Genomic DNA, 9,873 nt, shown 5'->3' on the forward strand with positions numbered 1-9,873 from the left:
GGTCCCCGGCCATGTTAGCTGATGCTCTCTCTCTCAGGACACATTAAAGCTTTTCTGCAGAAGAATCCTAGTGTCCCGCGTGGTTCTTGCTGGCGAGACGATAGCGTGGGACACAGTGCAGTCCAAATCAGCCCATCTTTAGGGAAGAAAAGTGGTCTAGAACTTACAGACACACCATCTGAGAAACGCAGCTCTGGCTGCAGTAACTGTAACCCGCTGCTACTGAGCAAAGACACTTAGGCCTTAAAGCTGGGGTGCTGAGAAAACTCCTTCCCCACGAGTGTGGTGCATCTAAAGAAAGATGCACATGTCTCGAGTTCAAACCTAAACTCCTACCCTTTCAAAGAAAAATATTAGCCACAAATCAAAGCTTTTCCTCGCTGAAGACTTAGGTATAAAAATCTTGGCATCTGATATCACCCTGGGTCACAGTTCTTTGCTCTTGTTTGATAACGAAGGGGGGAAAAATCACATGTTGATCTGGGAACATGAGCTAGATGGTGTGTAATCCACTTTGTTCTCTTTAAGTAGTTAAAAATAAGTACCTAATGAGTAGTTAAAAACAACCCTGGAGTTCCGGGGTCCTCATGGCCGTAGGAGGCTATCTGAGCCCCAGGGCCCTCTACCTTCTGCCCTTCTCTAATTATGCCGATGTCTGGAAAGGGGGCCTTCAAGTCAGTGCTCAGCACGTCAGAATGGCAAGTCCGGGTTTCACCACATCTGTTTCGCAACACCATTTAATCATGTTGTGTAACAGGCGGCTTCAGCCATGCTGGGAGCAGGACAAAGCAGCGGCTTTGTGGAGAAATCCTAAAGTCTGTCTGGACACGACATGACATGGTGACTGTGATTATCTGCCAGGCAAACTTTCAGCACAGATGGGGAAGGAGACTTGGGGGCCGCCCATTGGAAGGAACGAGGCAGTTAATAGCTGCTGATTCATTCAGAGAAGTGGCTACTGATAGGTTGCTCATGACCCAGTAAATGGCCACACACCAGTGAGCATATGGACAGCAGTAATTGTACTCAGTGAGTTATTAATAACAGTAAAATAGACATGAAGTTATGAGGAAGACGGGCTGAGACGGCAGTAGGGGGAGCTGGAGGGAGGTAAAGGTATAATATACAATAATATAATCAATACACATTGAATAAATATATGAAACTTTGAAAGAATAAAAGTATGTATTTTAATTTTTTTGAAAAAAAATCTGAAGTCTGTAGCTTAAATTCCTTTAATACTTAAAATCCCAAATTTTAAGCAATTTGGTAATATTTTAAAGGAAGAAACACAGTAATTTCTGTCACCCAGACGTCACAGTTTGAAAGGAGGTGGAATGGATTAGAGCAGCTGTTGAGCAAGGGTAGCAGTCCTTAGGTAGCAGTTTGCAGCAGTGTTAACCTAAGTCAGCTTGGAAGCCATCTCATTCTCTTTTGAAGTGCATTTCTTCTTTGGGTACTAAAGCCATGTCTCTATCACTTTGTTGGAGAAGCCCGCTTTTCGGTTCCCAGATGCTTAGCCCCGAAATAACAACTCAGAAACTATATTAATTAAATCACTGCTTGGCCCATTAGCTCTAGCTTCTTATTGGCTAATTCTTACATCTTAATTTAAGCCATTTCTAGTAATCTGTGTATTGCCACAAGGCTGTGGCTTGCTGGGTATAAAATTCCAGTGTCTGTATCTGTTGCGGCTTCTGCTCGACTCTGCCTCCTTTCTCCCAGCATTCAGTTTAGTTTTCCCCACCTAGCTCTGTTCCCTTATAGTTCTGCTATAGGCCCAAAGCAGTTCCTTTATTAACCAATGATATTCACAGCATACAGAGGGCAATCCCACATCACCACTTAGCTGGGAAATCCTAACCGCTTGAATCCACTTGTCTGAAATATCACATTTACATCTCTTGTCAACATCTTGGAAAGTTCTGTGGTAGTGATTACCCTTGTTTTCTGTTTCTTCACCCAGCTACATCTTTACATCCACAATCATTTAACCACAGCCTGATGAGAAGAAATGTCATTCCACTCTTAATAACTCTAATGAATATAGGAACCTCCACAAGCATAATGCAGCCAATGCAGCAATGACATTTCACCTGCTCTCCACATTTTTCCTCCATGTGAACTTTTAGCACAGTTGTGGTGCAGCCAGCCACCAGGTTTGCCCTGGTACAGCCAAAATCCCATGAGTCTTTCATACAAGTTTTCTAAAATCAGGTCACGTATAAATGCCCCTGCTTACCAGGCACATGGTTCAGAGTTCTTACTTTTCAACAGCATCATGCTTTGGAAGTTTCTGCTGGCCTTCTATTACAGACTCCCTCATCTTCTCAAGGTGGACTTAGGAGACTTTGAAGCTGGTGGATAGTTTTATCAAAAATGATTGCATGGCAAGAAATCCACAAAAGAATATATTTGAAAAAACCAATGGGAGGGGAGTGGAGAAGAGATGGGACCAGCAAGGCATCTGTTGAGGCAATGAAGAGCCTCAGAGTAAAATGTGAGCTGTAATGAAATCCAGAGACCCTGGGTAAGGGACACCATGGGTTGCATCTTCTGTCCAGTGCCCCCTAATAGTTTCAGGCTTCAGGTTTGCACTTACAGCCTCTATAGCTTAGAGTTACCAAAAGATAAGGGTTGTTCTACAGGACCCAGGGAAGAAGACTCGTGTGTGGTACGATGAAGAGCAAGGGGGCACTGCCACCAGCCCTTAGATGGCAGAGGAAGAGCAAGGGGGCACTGCCACCAGCCCTTAGATGGCAGAGGAAGAGCAAGGGGGCACTGCCACCAGCACTTAGATGGCAGAGGAAGAGCAAGGGGGCACTGCCACCAGCACTTAGATGACAGAGCTGCCTTCTGGATCTCTCTAGATTATTAGGGAAGACTTTTCAGTGAGCTGGAGATGTGAGAGAACTCCTGAGAAATGGACAGAGAAGATTTTAAAAATGACATTTGCAAACTGAAGATGTATAGTGTCCCAGGTATTTTGGCGGGAAGGGGGAAACCAACTTGGTTAGAACAGAGGAATGAGGCAAACGGCTGGAGCTAAGATATCAGGCTGTGCTGAGACAAGCAATAGAATGGAGCCCGGCTGGGGCTTCGCCTTTCATAGCAAATGATGGAGGGAGCATGTACAGTCTGGGCCTCTGTTCCCAAGCTAATGACGTTGTTTCACACATCTGCCGCCCTTTCCTCCAGATGAAAGGAAAACAGACATCATCATGCTTAAAATAAGAGAGGGGAAGGAAAGAAAAGAACAGCAGATGTTTCCCAGCAATGGGACCCAACAGCAGGTCACCAGATACCTCCAGTCTCCATCCTGAATCATTCAACAAGCGTCAGCAAGAACCACTGTGCCCAGAGTACTGTGAAGGTTTGCTTATTATAGAATCATAATAATTCAGGTAAGAATGAGCCCAAAATATATGTAAACCACAGAGCCCTAAACAGAGACCTTCTTGAAATCTGGGCAAAAACAAAACAAAACAATAACAAATAAAAAAAATACTGTGAGATTTGAATGAGCTACAAGTCTGCTGTTTCCTCCCTGCGATTAGAAGCACTACTACTTGCCTAAAGCCGTGGTCAGGTTGAAACCTTTTTCCAGCTGTGTGCAGATGTGTCCAGCTGTGTCAGGATGTCTACTGCTGTCATCTTTCAGGTCATCCAACCCTAGAAACAGTGGCACTGTTGGTGTTCAGGAAGACATTGTAGGTAATTCTGCTCACTGCTAAAATCTCCCCCCAGAACCTCTGCGTTCCCCTTCGTCTGCCGTGATGACTGTCTGGCTGAGGAGCATCACCCTGACTGAGACTCAGTTTCCCTTGGCCAAAGGAGTAAATGTGAGTTTGGAGCTACTTAGACAGGGGACTGGTTATTTACACCTTGTGAAAAAAAAAAGCCATGGAAAAACAGTCTCCTGAAGAGCTTTAATACAAACAGAGTGGAACTCTCAGTTTACTAGACCAGAAACAAAGAAATGCTGCTTTCAGGTTCTGCTCAGGACAAGGTTTGGGCACCTGAGAGTCCAGTAATAGCAAAACACCCCAAGTCTTTCTTTCATAGTGGGAACTCAGAGATTAAAATGGTAGCATGTCTTTCACTTCAGGAACCCAGGCCGGTGGCAGAACGGTGGAATGCTAGCTTGTTGCTGTATAGACACGCACACACACACATTGCACACCACATACATACACACACATCACACACACACCCTGGGATAGGGAATCAGAGACTTTGGCACCTGGCTGACCCTGGCTGAGATTCTGATATGTGGCACTGACTTGCACATAACTGAGCTGAAGTTTTGTCCTACCCACAGTCCCCTGGGCCTTGCACCCCATTTCCAGGGTGGTCTAGCATACTCGTTGGCTCTCCAGGACCTCTCTTTAGGGCTAGGAGTTTATGGCCACACTCCTTGTCCATCTTGACTGTCCTTTTACAATGTACCCACCGTCTTTGCTCACGGTTCTGCTTCAGGGCAGCAGGCATGAACCTCATGTGTTACACAGACATCCAGTGGGGAAGGATGTTCCTGCAGACACTGGGGACTTCCTAGGGGACCCATCAGTCTGCAGTCATCTGACTTCAGGGAAACAGCAGAGCATCTCTTCCTCACCAATGGGAAGCAAGGAGTGTGACCCCAGACTCTGAAAATGTCATGCTGTCTTCCCTCGGTCATCCCTGGTAGAAGGGGGCCCACCAGCTGCACGAAGGGTCTCTCAGAGAGTCCCCAGGCGTGGAGCTGACCCTAAAGCTGTGGTTTCCAGGGTTGGGGTGCAGTTATTACCACCCCCATTCTTGTCCTCAAGGCAATCAGTATTAGCAACTTTTTATGAATCCTTGTGCTTGCCCACATGTACTTTTATGAGTAAATGTAACTCTATCGAGTTATATGAGAGAGACCTACCCATATGGTACACTGCCCTTCCCTCTTCCTATGGCTCCACTGCTGTGCTGACTAATTTTATGTCAACTGGAGACCAGCTAGGGTCATCCGAGACGGGAGAGCCTTATGCTACCCAACAGGAACAATATAACTTGCAGGTTATGGGTTCTGCTTGCAATTAAGACAGTTAAGAGTAAGCTTCTGTTTGTCCTTTGTCAAGTCCTTGCATGTTAAAGTTTCTATTTCTAATTAAGAATAAATTCCTGTTTCTTGGATCTGAGGTTAACTGCTTGTGACCCCATTCAAATGATCTATATCCTTACCCTCGTTCCTTCCCTTTTATATCATCTTTCTAACAATGTAGAACAGCCGACTCTCTCACCCCTTTATCTCTCCCGTGAAAGGGACTTCAAGGGGCCAGCAGGGCCTGCTCTTGCAAATCCCAATTACGGTGAAACAACCTGCTGGCCAGCAACACAACTTGCTTTAATTAGACAATTGTGAACTTGGTCTTTTCTCCTTGAGACTGTCCGTTGAGAAAGTGCCTTCATAAGATGGGGTTGTAGGCAAACCTAGAGGGCATTTTCTTAATTAGTCATTGATGAGGGAGGGCCCAGCCCATTGAGGGAGGTACCATCCCTGGGATGGTGAGCTTGGGTTCTACAGGAAAGACTGAGCAAGCCATGGGGAGCAAGCCAGTAAGCAGCTCCCCTCCATGGCCTCTGCATCAGCTCCTGGCTCCAGGTTCCTTCTCTGAGTTCCTGTCATAACTTCCTTCAATTTATGTACAGTGATATGGAAGTGTAAGCCAAATAAACTCTTTTTTCCCCAAGCTTCTTTGGGTCATGGTGTTTTATGACAGCGAAAGCAACGCTAAGACGATTGCATCTGATAAGCTCTGGCTGCCACTGTCTCCACCCTGGTGAGCACACAGTGGTGTGAACTTTGTCTGTGGACGGCTAGTGTGCACAACTCTTTCTGTCAGCAGAGCTCAAACCTGCTCCGTGTGATGACTGGGATTCCTGGAGGAATGAGTGACAAAGGACTGTCAGGAGTATTGATGCGGCAGGTAAAACGCAAAGGAATTCCCGACCACGTTGGCTGCATCAGAATCCCTAGAAGGGCACATTAACCATTCCTGCACTGGGACCCCATCCCAGCTAGTTCCTTCCACCCTCCAGGAGTGGACTCAGGCCTCTATGTGGACTTGAAAACTCAATGGGAGACCCCGAGGAATGGCCAAGGTTTGTAACCTCAAAGACTGCCAACAGGAGCAGAAAATTCAAACTAGGGGTGGGCACTGGCCTCCACTCACTGTAGAGAGTAAGACAAATCACACTAGCCACTAGGTCATCTCCCAGGAGGCTCTGCACCCTCTCCAGTTTCTCTGCATGGTCACATTCCTCAGACTGCACCTCTCCAAAGAAAGCAACCCTGAGTCAGGACACCAGAACATATCTTCAACCCATCTCTCAGCTCTTGTCAGGGACAGATCCGTCTGCTGCCCCTTAAGTGTAAGTTAATCCTTGAGAGGGAGATCTATTGGTTCTATATCACACACACACACACACACACACACACACACACACACACACACACACACATACACACTGGGCTCCATATTCTGGTCTACAACTCTAGAAGAAGACTTCAGCTTTACAAGAGACCAGGCTGGATCTAGGCACCCAAGGCCCCACAAACATCAGCAGAGACACTCTACTGGAACTGAAGACTTGCCTGTCACCAGAATCCTTGGCCCTTAGGCCAGAAGGCAAGAGAAAAAACAGAAAACAAAGGAACAAAACACTCATCCAACAAAGACAAGTGCAAGAATTAGCACCTAAACCTATAATCATCCCAAATACTGACTTGTCAATGGAGACTCTGAAAGCCAGAAGGATCTGGACAGACATTTTTACACACACTAAGAGACCACAGTGGGCAGCCCAGACTACTATACCCAGCAAAACTTTCAATCACCAAGACAGAGAAAACAAGATATTCCATGACAAAACCAAATTTAAACAATACCTATCCACAAATCCAGCCCTTCAGAAAGTAATAACAAGAAAACTATAACCCAAAGAAATTAGCTATACCCAAGAAAACAAAGGCAATAATAGATCATCTCACACCAGCAAAACCCAGGGGAACATACACACTACTACCTTCAGGGAAAAAAAAACAACAGGAATTAACAACCAGAGGCCATTAATATCCCTTATTATCAATGTATTTAATTTGCTAATAAAAAGACACAGGCTAACAAAATGAATATGAAAACAGAATCCATCCTTCTGCTGCATGCAAGAAATACACCTCAACCTCAAAGACAGACATTACCTCAGAGAAAAGGTTGGAAAAAATTTTTCCAATCAAATGGATATAAGAAGCAAACTGGTTAACTATCCTAACACCAAAAAAATATAATAAATTTCAAACAAGATTAATCAAAAGAGATAGAGAAGGACATTTCATATCCGTCAAATAAAAAAAAATCTATCAAGATGAAGTCTCAATTCTGAAAATCTATGCCTCAAATACAAGGGCACCCACATTTGTTTAAAAAAATATGAAAACTTAAATCACACATCAAACCCCACACATTAATAGTGGGAGACTTCAACATCTCACTCTTAGCAATGGACAGGTCTGCCAGACAGAAACTAAACAGATAAATAAGATGTTATTTCTTATTTATGGGCATAACTAAAAGATGTTATGACTCAAATGAATCTAACAGACTTCTACAGAACATTTCACCCAAACACAAAGTACTATATCTTCTTCTCAGCACTGCATGGAACATTCTCTAAAATTGACCACAGATTCAGTCACAAAGCAAATCTCAACAGATACAAAAAACAATTGTAAGATCTTCTGTATCTTATCAAATCACCATGCTTAAAGTTAGAATACAACAACACAAACTACAGAAAGCCTATAAACTCATGGAAACTGGACAACTCTCAAGTGAATTACCAATGGGTCAAGGAAGACATAAAAAGACAAATTAAAGACTTCCTAGAATTTAATGAAAATTAATCCACAACATACACAAACTTATGGGACACAATGAAAGCAGTGCTAAGAGGAAAGTTCACAGCACTAAGTACCTGGATAAAGAATTTGGAGAAATCTCACACTTGCAACTTAGCATAACTGAACGTTCTAGAACAAAAAGAAGCAAATATACCCAAGAGGAGTAGATGACAGGAAATAAACTGAGAACTGAAATTAATAAAATAGAAACAAAGAGAACAACATAAAGGATCAATGAAACAAAGAGCTGGTTCTTTAAAAAAATTAACAAGATAGACAAAATCTTATTCAAACTAACTAAAATCAGAAATGAAAAGGGGGACGTAACAACAGACACTAAGGAAATCCAGAGACTCATTGGGTCTTACTTCAAAAATTAGTACTCTGCAAAATTGGAAAATCTAGAAGAAATGGATAGATTTTCTTATACCAGATAAACAATTTAAATAGACCTATAACTCCCAAGGAAATAGAAGCAGTCATATAAAAGTCTCCCGTTTAAAAAAAAAAAGCCCTGGGCCAGATAGCTTCTGCACAAAATATCACCAGACTTTCAAAGGGGAGCTAATTCCAATATTCCTCAAATTATTCCACATAATAGAAACAGAAGGAACATTGCCAAATTCTTTTTATGTGATCACAGTTACTCTGATACCTAAACCACACAAAGAAAGAAAGAGAACTACAGAACAATTTCTCTCATAAATATTGATGCAAAAATACCCAATGAAATACTTGCAAACCAAATTCAAGAACACATCATAAAGATTGTCCACCATGATCAAGTAGGCTTCATCTCAGAGATGCAGGGATGGTTCAACATGCAAGAATCCGTCAACGTAATCCACTGTATAAACAAACTGAAAGAAAAGAACCACATGACCATCTCATTAGATGCTGAAAAAACATTTGACAAAATCTAACACCCCTTCATGATAAAAGTCTTAGAGAAGTCAGGGTTACAAGGAACATACCTGAACATAATGAAAGCAATAAGCAGTAAGCTGACAGTCAACATCAAGTTAGTTGGATAGAAACTCAAAGCAATTCCACTAAAATCATGATCAAGACAAGGCTGCCCATGCTCTCCATATCTATTCAATATATTACTTGAAGTTCTAGATAGAGCAATAAGACAAAAAAAAAAGAGATCAAGGGAATACAAATTGGAAAGAAGAAGTCAATGTATCATTATTCACAGAAGACATGATAGTATACTTTAGCAATCCCAAAAATACTACCAGGGAACTCCTATAACTGACAAACATCTTTAGCGAAGTAGCTGAATACAAGATAAACTAAAAAAAAAAAAAATCGGTAGATAAACTAAAAAAAAAAAAAGAAAGGTGGGCTGAGAAAGACATTAGGGAAACATCACCCTTCACAAAGAATATAAAATGTCTTGGGGTAACTCTAACCATCAAGCGGAAGGCCTGTATGGGAAAAACTTCAAATCTTTGAAGAAAGAAATTGGTATCAGAAGATAGAAAGATGCCCCATGCTCATGGATGAGTAGGATTAACATAGTAAAAAAATAAAAAAGCTATCTTACTGAAAGCAGTCTACAGATTCAGTGCAATCCCAATCCAAATTCCAACACAATTCTTTACAGACCTTGAAAGAACAATACTCAATTTCACATGGAAAAAACCAGGACAATCCTGTACAATAAAGGAACCTCCAGAAGCATCACCATCCCTGACTTCAAACTCTACTACAGAGCTATAGTCATAAAAACAGCATGCTATTGACCTAAAAATAGACAGAGGGATCATTGGAATCAAATCAAAGACCCTGACATAAATCCACACACCTGTGCACACCTGGTTTTTGACAGAGAATCCGAAATTATACAATGGAAAAAAGAAAGCATCTTCAACAAATGGTACTGGCACAACTGGATGTCAGCATGGAGAAGGATGTAAATAGATCCATATCTATCA

This window comes from Myodes glareolus, chromosome 13, assembly GCF_982192425.1.
Source record: "Myodes glareolus chromosome 13, mMyoGla1.1, whole genome shotgun sequence".
Taxonomy (NCBI): domain Eukaryota; kingdom Metazoa; phylum Chordata; class Mammalia; order Rodentia; family Cricetidae; genus Myodes; species Myodes glareolus.